Here is a 14,373-nt window from a genome sequence, read left to right as displayed (position 1 = left end):
GCCTTATCTTTGGACATTCTCTTTTAAAGTGTCCTTCTTTGTGACAATGATAACACCGGGATGGCCCGGTGCGCGATCCCCCTGATCCTTGTTCTTTATTTCCCGGGGGACCCCAACCTTGGTCCCTCCATTCACCCCTTCCTCTTTCTCTTCTTTGAAAGTTTGGGGTCCCTGGTTCTCGCCCCCCCCCCTCACGGGAGGAGCAGATGCCCTGACCACGGGGGTTCTTTGGGTTGGGTTCCAACGCCACTTATTTCTCAATCCGACAACTCTTCGGATGTCTCAATAAGCCAGACGCACACCTCATCCCCCCCCCCCCCCCTCACCCCATCCGTGCAACATCCGCCCCAATGGACTATCAGGCGGAATGTGCGGATCTTCACCAGTTTGAGCCTTTTTCCCCCGGGCCCTTACTTTGCCCGTTCTGGTTACCCATCCCTGTCAGACCTTTTCCCGTCCAACAGAACCCAATCGCCCGAGTAATACTTAATAGTTAATATTCTTACCCGAGTCCTGTGCACAGGAATTGCTCGATTGATTGATCCCTTTCACCGGATTCCCTCTTATTTCCAGAGTCTCTTGTCCGAATGTCACTCGCTCAAACCGCTGACGACAAGCAAGGAGATCAGAGACTGCTGAAATCAGCAGGGTGCACCTTCCCTTCCTTTCGTGCCTCCGTCAAGCGGCCGGAGTGGCGATCGCGGACGAGCCCCCAACTTGTGAGATATATTGTTTGTGCTCACAATCACTACTCAGAGACTAAATCGTGGAAACAAGAAATGCTTTATTTGCGAGTCTGCAGAATCGGGTGCCTCTCCAAGTTGAGACACCCTGAGCAAAGGAAAAACGTCTATTTTTATACAATTCAGTATACAGTCTTTATTGATCGGACGCCTCCCCTTCTGACCCCTTCCAATCAGGGTACCGAGGTTCACAATCTTCCAACCCTCCCCTCCGTGCGTCATCAATCATTCCCTCTCCTCCCACATCATACATCGCATGTACATTTAAATTAGGTTCTTGGTCATGAGGGGCGTAAAGTTAATATTCATTTAACTTATTAAGCATGCGCAGTATCTGCCCTACCTACTTAATTGCCTTTGACCTAAAGAATAGCTTCTGTGTTGTCAGCTACATTCCTTACCTCATCTTGTTATTCTACAATGTTATCAACAGCTCTGGGGCCAAGGAAAGAGCGTTCACGTCGCGGCCCTGTTTCAACCAATCTTTCCACCACCACGCACAAGAAGCACAAGAAGCGCAAGACAGACACCATTGTGCAGATGCCGAGAAGTGTGTTCAGCTCTGGCTGAACAACTTCTAATCTTGTGTGTGGACTCGATAAGAAGAAGATCAACAGCTCTGAAGGTCTGACTGTTTGTTCGAATCACAAGGTTGGTGATTCCAACTTCTCGGCCCATCACAAGGTCGGTGACTTCAATCACTCGGCCCCTCGCAATGATGGTGGTTTAATCATCTTATCCCTCACAGACTGATCCAGGATGGGGAGGAATCTGCCTACAGACAAGAATTGTCACAGCTGGCGTCCTGGTGCCATCGCAACGACCTGGAGCTCAATGCTCTTAAGACAGTGGAATTGAATGTAGACTTTAGGAGAGCTCCTCCTCCCCTCACCCCACTCACCATCAACAACACCACAGTCACATCTGTGGAGTCTTTTAAGTTCCTGGGTACGATCATCTCCAAGGACCTGAAGTGGGGGGCTACCATCGACTACACAGTCAAAAAGGCACAACAGAGGATCTACCTCCTACGGCAGCTGAGGAAGCACAACCTGCCACAGGCAATGATGGTCCAATTCTACACGGCCATCGTAGAGCCTGTTCTCACCTTCTCCATCATGGTCTGGTTTGGCTCAGCCACCAAGCGCGATACCTGGAGGCTGCAGCAAATTGTCAGAGAGAATCAGCAGAGAAGGTTATTGGCTGCAACTTTCCCTCCATTGATGAACTGTACACTGCAAGGGCCAAGAAGCGAGCGGGCAAGATCATCTCTGACACCTCTCACCCTGGCCACAAACTCTTTGAAATACGTCTGTAGATTGGTTATTGCATGTGAACCAATCAGAGTAGAGTAGCATCATTAACCCCACCTTACTGTACACTTTATATTATCACCCACTTCCTACATTAGGTGGTCTTGGAAGCGGTAGTGATGAACTAACAACCTGCTGTACCGCTATGCTATATGTTATAATTAAAGATGACAAACTCTAGACCTGTGTTCCGTCAATCATTTACATGGTGTCAGACAGGGTGAAGTGACCCACTGCGTCCGTATATTGGGTTTTATTTGCGTTTCATCCGTTTTTATTTGTATTACCATGGCTCACTCGTGCCACAAGCCAGCGCAGCTCATCTTCGGACATCGGTGAACGATGGAGGCGCTTCGAGATCGACTATGAACACTACACCAACATCGTCCATCGTAATGACCCAGACGAGGTCAAAGCTTCGCTTCTACTGAACCTGGCGGTGTGAGAGACTCTGATGAGAGCGCAGACTTTTGACTTCGCGCAAGCCGTTCTTGACGGTAGTTGTACTTGCTGAGACTGTGCGTAACCCCAATGCCTTACTGCGTAGTTCCGGAAACTATGCGAGCTACCCTTCATCAATGTGCCGCCGCACAGGTGTCCGAACTGTAACTATTTCCACAACAAGGGACAGATGTTCTGTCCAGCAAACGGCAAACCATGTAACTGCTGCGAGATGATGAACCATTTCGCCGTTTGCTGCAGGTCCCGCGGGAACAGAACTTCCAGCTCAGCGTCTAATCTGCACCTGTTGCAACAAGACCAAACATTTTCAGACTCACAGGACCAGCTCGAAGCTGCCCACGAGGACGATCCAATTAGCCTGTATGAAGAGTCTACTTTGCATACACTCCTACACACAGCTGGTTAGCTTTTGGATCCCTCTGTGTCCATGCTAATTAACAACAAGCCTGTGAAGGCCAAATTGGATACTGGGGCTCGCGTGAAAGTAATATCTCTGCATGTCTACAACAAGATAAAAAATAATGAGACCTTGACTAAAGATGGCTCTACCTTACATGCTTATGAGGGGGAGGTCCTGCATCCTCTTGGAAGAACTAGCTTTAAATGTGTGCTGCAAAACACCACAAGAAATCTGACTTTCTATATCCTAAAATCGGACTCTGTGACTCTACTGGGCATCCGTGTGTGCCAGGACCTAGGGATAGTCTCCTTCGATCGCTCTGTTCACAAGTTACTTATATCCGAGGACCCGATCTGTTCGATGGCAAGCTGGGCAAGCTGCCTGCGACTTAAAAGATCGCCATTGACCCCACCGACGACCCAGCGGTCCGTGCCCCCCACCGCGTGCCACATGCCATGCACAACAGAATCGAGATTGAACTAAAAAACATGGTCTCCACTAGCCGAAATCAGCGAACCCACAGAATGGGTCTCCACCATGGTAATCACGCAAAAGAAAGACAAAAACGAGCTCTGCATGTGCATCAATCCAAGAGACCTAAACACTGCCATCAAGCGCCCACACTATCCGATGAGGACTGTCGAGGACGTCGCGGCACAAATCGTGTACGCAACAGTGTTTTCTTTACTAGACGCAAAAAGCTAGTTCTGGCAGATACCCCTAGATGATGAGTCCTCGAACCTCACTACGTTTGCTACAACATTTAGCAGATTCAAATTTCTTAGAATGCCATTCGGCATCAACTCGGCCAGCGAAGATTTCAAAGAACCATGGAACAGTTGTTCACAGGCCTCCCATGTGCCATCATCATAGATGACATCCTGGTGTATGGCAAAGACATAGCGGATCACGACCTCAACCTCAAGCGAATTCTGGACAGGGCACGAGAGATTAACCCAAAATTCAATCCCAAGAAATGCAAGTTCCGGAGGTCACCTATGTAGGACACGTATTCGCTTCTGATGGTCTTAAGCCTGAATTGAAGAAAACTACAGCTGGTCAGCGTTCCTACCCTGACATACTTCGATATGAAGCGACCTGTCACGATAACCTTTAATACCTCACAATACGTGCTGGGCGCAGCCTGCCTTCAAACATCTGCTGATGGGACTATACTACCTGTATCGTACGCCTCCCGTACCATGACGGACACCGAACAGCGATATGCCCAGATCGAGAAGGAGCTGCTAGCTGTGGTCTTCGCTTGCTCAAAATTTAAGGATTTCATCTTTGGGAACACTTTCACAGTCGAAACCGACCACCAACCACTTGTAACCATCCTGAACAAACCTATACACGCAGCACCTGCACGACTGCAGTGCATGGTGGTGCAGTTCCAGCGGTTCGACCAGAATCATTTACAAAAAAGGAAAGGACATGCTCGCACCTAACACTCTCTCTCATGCACCACGTGTATCTCGTGAACAACATCCCTATGAATGTGATGAGCTTACTGTTCTCAAGGTTGGCTTCGTTCCCACGGAACGCCTGCGTCGCCTGGCTGAACACATAGCGGCTGATGGCACTCTACAGCTACTCTCATCCATAATTAAAAGAGGCTGGCCAGACAGACAATCCAGCACACCACTGGAGGTGCAGCCGTTCTTTCTAGTCCGTGATGAGCTGGTAATACAGGACGGCATCATTGTTAAAGGTCACAAAGTCGTGATCCCCTCATCCTTACAAGACGAATACTACAAAGAGGCACACAATGGTCACTCAGGCACCGAGGCCATGTTGGCTCATGCACAGAGCATGTTCTATTGGCCTGAGATGAGCAAGTACATACAAAACAAAACAACATCCTGCCCCATCTGCAACAGTTTGGCACCACACCAACAGAAACAGCCTCTGCTCAACAACCCCCACCAGCACTGCCCTGGACAGCTCTGGCAGCAGATATTTTCGAGTGGCACGGTAAACACTACCTAGCCTAGTAGCTCCTACTCCAACTGGTTTGAATTCGATTTACTGCCCACCATCACATCCGACATGGTTATACAAAAGCTACAGGGACAATTTTCTGTATTCGGCGCACCAGTTCGTCTGCAAACTGACAACGGAAGACAATTCACCAGCCACGCATTCAAACACTTTGCCAACCAATGTCACAAGCAGCCCCGAATACCCCCAATGCAACGGGCTCGCTGAACATGCCATCAGGAGCGCAAAACAACTAATGGAACGCTCCCACCTGGCCAAGTCAGATGTTTATCTGGATCTTTTAAACCTTAGAAACATTTCCAGGGACGGGGTCATAGAAACATAGAAAATAGGTGCAGGAGAAGGCCATTCGGCCCTTCGAGCCAGCACCGCCATTCATTGTGATCATGGCTGATCATCCCCTATCAATAACCCGTGCCTGCCTTATCCCCATATCCCTTGACTGCACTAGCCCCTAGAGCTCTATCTAACTCTCTCTCAAATCCATCCAGTGACTTGGCCTCCACTGCCCTCTGTGGCAGAGAATTCCATAAATTCACAACTCTCTCGGTGAAAAAGTTTTTTCTCACCTCAGTCTTAAATGACCTCCCCTTTATTCTAAGTGTGGCCCCTGGTTCTGACTCGCCCAACATTGGGAACATTTTTCCTGCATTTAGCTTGTCCAGTCCTTTTATAATTTAATGTTTCTATAAGATACCCCCTCATCCTTCTAAACTCCAGTGAATACAAGCCTAGTCTTTTCAATTTCCTCATATGACAGTCCCGCCATCCCAGGGATCAATCTTGTGAACCTACGCTGCACTGCTTCAATCACAAGGATGTCCTTCCTCAAATTAGGACACCAAAACTGTACACAATACTCCAGATGTGGTCTCACCAGAGCCCTATACAACTGCGGAAGAACCTCTTTACTCCTATACTGAAATAATCTTGTTATGAAGGCCAACATTCCATTAGCTTTCTTCACTGCCTGCTGTACCTGCATGCCAACTTTCAGTGACTGGTATACAAGGACGCCCAGGTCTCGCTGTACCTAAGGGTATGCTGTACCCTTACCTAACCTAACCCCATTGAGATAATAATCTTCCCCCTGGGTCCTGGGCTCACCAGCTCAACGCCTGATGTCTCGGACAACACGACCTCCGATACCAATTGCCCAGCGAAAGCTGATGCCACAGGTGTTTAAAACAGCCATGGTCCGGAAGCGCATTCAGGAGAAACACAATATTCAGAAGCGCTCTTATGACAAGTCCAGCAAACCACTGAAGCCGTTACTGCAGGGTCAAGTTATCCATTTACAGACTGTTGTGGGTCATTCCTGTCTCGGTTTTGTTGTCCGCCCGTCTAAGGAACCCCGCTCCTACCTTGTCAACACCGATGGTGTCCTGTACAGACGGAGCTGCCAAGACTTGCTGCTTGTAAAAGAACCTCGTTCACCTCCAGCTGATCCATTTGCTCCACCCCTGCTGTTTAAACCCTCTGCTGCTCCTGCTACCACTAGCCCCAGCGTGTGTTCTCCGCCACGGTCGGCAACCCCTCTCCCACATGCTTACCCTACCAGTTGCCTCAAATGTCCCCAGCTGCTTTCTCCTTTCCGGGTTCACTGCCTCCATCCCCCACTAACTTTTCTAGTACGGAGGGAGATGGGTTTGTCCGTACGCATTCGGGTCATATTAGTAGACCGCCCGACAGATACGGTGAGTATGTTTAAATCCGTGTGTTTAACATTTGCCTATCTTTACTCTTTACGGGGAAGGATGTAGATTGGTTATTGCATGTGAACCAATCAGAGTAGAGTAGCATCATTAACCCCACCTTACTGTAAACTTTATATTAACACCCACTTCCTACATTAGGTGGTCTTGGAAGCGGTAGTGCTGAACTAACAACCTGCTGTACCGCTATGCTATATGTTATAATTAAAGATGACTTAAACTCTAGACCTGTGTTCCTTCAATCATTTACAACTTCCCTCTGGAAGGCAACGCCGGATTGTCAAAGCTGCCACAGCCAAACATAAAAACAGTTTTTATCCACGAGTAGTTGCTCTACTCAACAGCCTAAAATCTGTAGCCTCCCTTTGATCTGGTATTTTGTTGGTTCACATGCTTGATCAATAGTGTTTTATCATTAATAGACATAGAAAATAGGTGCAGGAGTAGGCCATTCGGCCCTTTGAGCCTGCACCACCATTCGATATGATCACGGCTGATCATCCAACTCAGTATCCCATCCCTGCCTTCTCTCCATACCCCCTGATCGCTTTAGCCACAAGGGCCACATCTAACTCCCTCTTAAATATAGCCAATGGACTGGTCTCAACTACCTTCTGTGGCAGAGATTTCCACAGATTCACCACTCTCTGTGTAAAAAATGATTTTCTCATCTCGGTCCTAAAAGACTTCCCTCTTATCCTTAAACTGTGACCCCTAGTTCTGGATTTCCCCAACATCGGGAATAATCTTCCTGCATCTAGCCTGTCCAACCCCTTAAGAATTTTGTAAGTTCCTATAAGATTCTATTAATGTTTTATTATTATTAATATTTAGTGTTTTCTGAGTCATTCGTAACTGTCACTGTATGTCATGTTGTTACTTGTGGGCGGAGCACCAAGGCAAATTCCTTGTATGTGAATACTTGGCCAATAAACTTACTTACTTACTTATTGTTATATCATTGAGATGTTGAAAAGCAATAAACAACAGGGCAACAAATTATCTATTAATGATAGCTGATCCCCTTATTTCATTTGAAATTCATAAATTCCTAATGATAACCTACTTAAAATCAAAACTAATAAGTCATCTTTAGTTTAGTTTAGAGATACAACATGGACACAGGTGCTTTGGCCCACAGAGTCCACACCAACTATCAATCGCCCATTCACACTAGTTATATTTTACCTCACTTTATGGGGCAATTTACAGAGGCCAATTAACTTATATTCCCACATGTCTTTGGGATATGGGAGGAAAACGGAGCATTCAGAGAAAACCCATGCATTCACGGGGAGAACGTGTAAACTCCACACAGACAGGACATGAGGTTGGGTCTTAGGCACTGTGAGGCAGCAGGTCTACCAGCTGAGCCACCGTGTCACATCTCTGAAGGCTTATTACAATGAACAAAAGGGCGCTGAATTCAGGAGGAACAACATTTATTAAGGTGAGGGGCACATAAAAAGGTGCAGTCAATCTGAAATTGGCTAAGGATTTCAAAAACCTTTTATCGCATGTGTTGTCTAATCTTGTTGTGTAGCAAATCATGCAATTATACAGTGCATCGGAATAGTAAAATAGCCAATGACTTATTGTTGATTTGTTATCAAATTAATTCAGTGACAAATGACGTAAAATATATTAGGGAAGCTGGCAGAGTCGAAGAGATAGGCTTTAATGAATGCCTCAAAGGAATAAAGTGAAGGCGTTGCAAAAAGTTTAGGGAGAAAAACATTTGTTAGATTGAGAGTGGTGAATGGGAAATTGGGAAAATAATTCAAAAAGATTCCAGCCATCCCATCTCGTGGAGAGGAGCAGATGAATGGCAAATTATTTTGGATTACCTTTGCTTATTTGTTGCTTGCATGCCTGTCACTATTGTAAATGAGCTGGAAATCCAGGTAGGCAAGGAAGCGTTTGTTGAGGGCATGGATCTAGTATAGAATGAAATAAAGTTGGGGTCCATTGCTGGTCTGGGTGAGTGAGGCCCAGAGCTGTGGGAAAGTCTGAGTGAGGGCCTGCTGGCACCAGCACATCGCAGCCAGTGTGGAACACAGGGCACGGAAGGAGAACTGGTGAGAAAAACGGTGGATCGACTGTCGGTACCTGTTGGTATTCCGCCTAGGGCTACCCGATCTCCCAGTTGATAAACACTTTAACTCCCCTTCTTATTCCCATACTGACCTTTCTGTCCTGGGCCTCCTCCATTGTCAGAGTGAGGCCCAACATTAATTGTAGGAATAGCACCTCATATTTCTATTGGGCATCCTACAACCCAGCGGTATGAATATTGATTTTTCTAACTTCAAGTAACTCTTGCTTTCACTCTGTCTCTGGCACACCCTATTTCTCCGACTAGTTTCACTGCCCTTCTGATTAATTTTACTGATTGTATGCCCCATTGTCACCTTCTCCTCAGCTAACAATGAACCATTCTCATTTCCTTGTTCAATGTCTGCTTTGATCTGTCGTTTTCACACCTTGCCCTTGCATATCTCTAGTCTCCCTCTACTCTGACATTCTGAAGACGGGCTTGACCTGAATCATCATCCATTCCTTCTCTCCAGAGATGCTGAGTTACTCCAGCACTTTGTGTCTATCTCCACTATTATAAACGATGTGTCATAGCTACTTGTTATAGTGTCATAGCTACTTGTTGTTGCTTGGTGGGAGACTCCTTAATATTTCGACATCAGGGTCCCAAAATGACCATCTTATTTACTAATTGGCTTAGAAAATTGGCTTCTTAACTATTTAGAATTGATATATTCTGCCTGTGGCCACCTGGTGGACATTTAGAATGACAGAACATGGAAACCTATTTTTTATCCTTTTTGTCAGATTTTGAATTGTAAACTGTACATTTAGAGAAAAAGATTAAACTGTAATATATACAGAAAACAGAAGAATTATATAAAGAATGATATGAAGAATTATATGACATCATAGATTGAGACTCTGGACTTATGCATATTAAACCTTGTTTCGAGAAACCATAGACTTCAATATAATGAAAACCCAGAATTTACGTAGCATAACATTTGAACTAAATTAAATAAATGACACATATAATTTGTGGGCAGGAACAACACATGTGAAGGATTTATAATTGTTCATGTTTCAAATCCTGTCAGTTCCATTGCCTATAATTTTAAATATGAATTAGCGCTATTTGGGATGAGTTTCCAAGTTGGCGTTTGCATGTACAACTTTTGTTACCCAAATGTTTGTTTGTTCAAATCTGTTGCACAAGCGCAATTCCATCAAATCCCAATGGTTTTACGTACTAAAATGTAACCTGTTTCATTGCAACTTATTACATGACTTGAACTTAAACAATGAAACAAATATTGCAAAACTCAATAGAAACTAGGTTTTCAGTGAACAACAGAATAATTCAAACTAAATTGTTTTACAGAATTAAATGTTAAGGCTTTACTCAAACAGTGGTAGTAATGATGCTTAATATTGGAGAACTGAAAAAAAAGCAAACTGTTTTCCAGTCTCTGATTGCTGCCCACCTGAGCAACATCATGTTCCAATTCTTTGAAATCAGGCCTGCTGTAAATGACCATTTTCATCTTTCATTGACCAATATTCATCTATGAATCTAGTGAAGATAGACAAAAATGCTGGAGAAACTCAGCGGGTGAGGCAGCATCTGTGGAGCGAAGGAAATAGGCTACGTTTTGGACAAAAACCCTTCTTCATTCTGATGTGAGGGAGGGGGCGTGGGAATAAGAAAGGAAGAGGTAGAGCCAGTGGGCTGAGGGAGAGCTGGGGAGGAGAAAGTAAGGACTACCTGAAATTAGAGATGTCAATGTTCATACCGCAAACGGTGTAAACTGCCCAAGCAGAATATGAGGTGCTGCTCCTCCAAATTACGCCATGGAGGAGGCCCAGGACAGTAAGGTCGGATTCGGAATGGAAGGGGGAGTTGAAGTGCTGAGCCACCGGGAGATCAGGTTGGTTATTATGAACCGAACTGAGGTGTTCGGCTAAGCGATCGCCAAGCAACGCTTGGTCTCACCGATGTAGAGCAGCTGACATCTGGAGCAGCTGATGCAATAGATGAGGTGGAGGAGGTGCAGGTGAACCTCTGCTGCACCTGGGACGATTGCTTGGGTCCTTGAATGGAGTCAAGGGGGGACGTAAAGCGACAAGTGTAGAATTTCTTGCGGTTGCAAGGGAAAGTACCCGGAGAGGGGGTGGTTCGGGTGGGAAGGGACAAATTGACCAGGGAGTTACGGAGGGAGCAGTCCCTGCGAAAAGCAGACAGAGGAGGAGATGGGAAGATGTTGAAAGTGGTGGGGTCACATTGGAGGTGGCGAAAATGACGGAGGATTATTTGTTGTACGGCTAGTAGGGTGGAAGGTGAAGACAAGGGGGAATCTGCCCTTGTTATGAGTGGGGGGATGGGGAGTGAGAGTCACAGGGTATAGAAGAGACCCTGGTGAAAGCCTCGTCTATAGTCGAAGAGGGTAACCCCCATTCCCTGAAGAATGAGGACATCTCCGATGCCCTGGTTTGGAACACCTCATCCTGGGTGCATATGCGGCGTAGATGGAGGAATTGGGAGTAGGGGATGGAGACCTTACAGGAAGCAGGGTGGGAAGAAGTGTAGTCCAGATAGCCATGGGAGTCAGTGGGTTTATAGTGGATGTCGGTCAGGAGTCTATCACCTGCGATGGAGATAGTGAGGTCAAGAAATGGTAGAGAATTGTCGGAAATGGTCCAGGTGTATTTGAATTGCGGATGGAAGTTAGTGGTGAAATGGATGACGTCAGTGAGTTGTGTGTCGGTGCAGGAGGTAGCACCAATGCAATCGTTGATGTAGCAGATGTAAAGTTTGGGGATAAGGCCACAGCACGTCTCGAACAAGGATTCGACGGCCCATGCGCGTGCCCATAGCTACGCCTTATATTTGGAGGAAATGGGAGGAGTCATATGAAAAGTTATTAAGGGTAAAGACCAGCTCCGCTAGGTGGAGGAGAGTATCAGTAGACAGGGATTGGTTGGTTCTCTGGTCGAGGAAGAAACAGAAGGCTATGGGACCCTTCTGGGGGGGGATGGAGGTGTAGAGTGACTGGACATCCATGGTGAAGATGAGGGAATGAGGGCCTAGAAAATTGAAGTCCTGGAGTCGACGAAGAGCGTGTGAGGTGTCTTGAACTTAGGTAGGAAGGGATTTAACCAGGGGGGATAGGATGAATCTAGTGATCTTGAATGTAGTGATCTTGTCATAACTCATTCTCCCTAAATAACTTCACACTGAAACACTCTTGTTTGGTCCCTGCAGAACCAGCTCCAGCTTTGCCTCTTTCCTTGTTAGGTTAGAAAATCTCTCATACACATTTCAGCTACATGGGTTTATATGGGATACACACTACTGTGCCCATCAAGTCCAAATGGGGCTTCTACTCCATAGCCTTTTCCCATCTGGCTTAGTTTAGTTTAGAGATACAGAGTGGAAACAGGTTCTTCGGCCCATCGAGTCCGCACTGACCAGCGATTCCATGCACATTAACACTATCCTACACCAGGGACAATTTTACCATTTATACTAAGCCAATTAACCGACAAACATTGCCTATGTTGTCCCTAATAGGTCCTACTCTTTCCCTGGTTATTTTTTTGTCCTTAATATACTTCTAAACAGCTTCAGATTTACCTTAACCTTGCACGCCAGTAATATTTCATGACCCTTCACTTTTTATACTAAAGAAGGGCCACACCAATCTTTACTTCTCTATACCTACATAGGGTGCTTCCTTTATTCTCTTTATCCAACTCTCAATGTTCCTTGATATCCAAGGTTCCATGTACCCGTTACCTTTATCTTTCACCCTCACAGAATCATGATGGGCCTGGTATTTTTATTTCTTCTTTGAATGCTTCCCAGAGGTAGACTTCCCTGCAGGTTGATGCTCCCTGTCTACCTTTGCCAAGCCCCCTAATTTAAGATCTTTACTCCTGGTCTATCTTTCTCTTTTTTCATAACCACTTTAAAATATACAAAGTTATGATCATTATCTTCAAGTTCAGTTCAGTTCAGTTTATTGTCAAGTGTACTGAGGTACAGTGAAAAGTTTTGGTTGCGTGCTAACCAGTCATCAGTCTGAAGAAGGGTCTCGACCCGAAATGTCGCCTATTCCTTCTCCCCATAGATGCTGCCTCACCCGCTTAGTTTCCCCAGCATTTTTGTCTACTTTTGATTTTTCCAGCATCTGCAGTTCTTTCTTAATCATGATTACAATCGATCCATTTACAGTATATAGATACATGATAAGGAAATAAAGTTTAGTGCAAGGTAAAGCCAGTAATGTCCTATCAAGGATAGTCCGAGGGTCATAAAATCGGTAGATAGTAATTCAGCACTGCTCTCTGGTTGTAGTAGGATGATTCCGTTGCCTAATAACAGCTGAGAAGAAACTGTCCCTGAATATGATGGTGTTTCACACTTCTATACCTTTTGCCTGGTGGGAGAGAGGAAGAGTGGCTAGGGTGCAACAATTTCTGGCTGGTCTTGGATGGAGCTGTTCCCAAACCAAGCGGTGATGCATCTTGATAAAATGTTTTCTATGGTGCATCTGTAGAGGTTGGTGAGAGTTGTAGGGGACATGCTGAACTTCCTAAGCCTTCTAAGGAAGTAGAGGCAAAATGCTTCCCTCTGAGTGACTACATTCCCCAAGATAATAAAGTCCAATAATGCTCCTTCACTCATTGGCCTACATAGATAATAGATAATAGATAATAGGTGCAGGAGTAGGCCATCCGGCCCCTTCGAGCCAGCACCACCATTCCATGTGATCATAGAAACATAGAAACATAGAAAATAGGTGCAGGAGGAGGCCATTCGGCCCTTCGAGCCAGCACCGCCATTCATTGTGATCATGGCTGATCGTCCCTTATCAATAACCCGTGCCTGCCTTATCCCCATATCCCTTGACTCCACTAGCCCCTAGAGCTCTAGCCCCTAGAGCTCTTAAATCCATCCAGTGATTTGGCCTCCACTGCCCTCTGTGGCAGGGAATTACATAAATTCACAACTCTCTGGGTGAAAAGGTTTTTTCTCACCTCAGCCTTAAATGACCTCCCCTTTATTCTAAGACTGTGGCCCCTGGTTCTGGACTCGCCCAACATTGGGAATATTTTTCCTGCATCTAGCTTGTCCAGTCCTTTTATAATTTTATATGTTCCTATAAGATCCCCCTCATCCTTCTAAACTTCAGTGAATACAAGCCTAGTCTTTTCAATCTTTCCTCATATGACAGTCCCGCCGATCATGGCTGATTACTTATATACTGTGTAATAAAATAAGAATCTTTATTAATCATGCTGACACTATTTGGTATTTCATTTATTGTGTTGGAAAGAAGTGCATTTGCTGGTTTACAATGAAAGTAGACACAAATTCTGGAGTGGCTCAGCGGGACAGGCAGCATCCCTGGAGAGAAGGAAAGGGTGACATTTCGGGTCGAGACCCTTCCTCAGAAGAGCCCATCTCAACCTGGAACGTCACCCATTCCTTCTCTCCAGAGATGATGCCTCTCCCACTGAGTTACTCCAGCATTTTATGTCTATCTTTGATAGGTAATGTGTCTATCTCTTTCCTGAGGTTGTGAAGAGAATGGACATAAGTTTCATGAACCAGTAGTATGTTCTGCAGCTTTATTATTCTTAGGCAAATATAAGGCAGATAGGATAGCAACATTTAAGAAGCCTTTAGACAG

The 14,373-nt window shown here is 45.6% G+C and overlaps 1 long non-coding RNA gene across 1 annotated transcript in view; it reads right to left on the bottom strand.

The window, feature by feature from the left end:
- Positions 1 to 10,758, bottom strand: part of LOC116972022 — a 29,087-nt gene extending 18,329 nt beyond the window's left edge. Inside the window, exons 1-2 of the long non-coding RNA XR_004411698.1 lie at positions 10,526 to 10,758; positions 4,049 to 4,051 (exon numbers count right to left, since the gene is read on the bottom strand). This is a non-coding gene — a long non-coding RNA (uncharacterized LOC116972022). The remainder of the gene's footprint in view (positions 1 to 4,048; positions 4,052 to 10,525) is intronic.
- Between the last annotated feature and the right edge of the window lie 3,615 nt (positions 10,759 to 14,373).

Source organism: Amblyraja radiata, chromosome 4 (genome assembly GCF_010909765.2).
Source record: "Amblyraja radiata isolate CabotCenter1 chromosome 4, sAmbRad1.1.pri, whole genome shotgun sequence".
NCBI lineage: Eukaryota > Metazoa > Chordata > Chondrichthyes > Rajiformes > Rajidae > Amblyraja > Amblyraja radiata.
The sequence above is the reverse complement of the archived record's forward strand: the minus strand, read 5'-3'. Positions and strand labels throughout refer to the sequence as shown.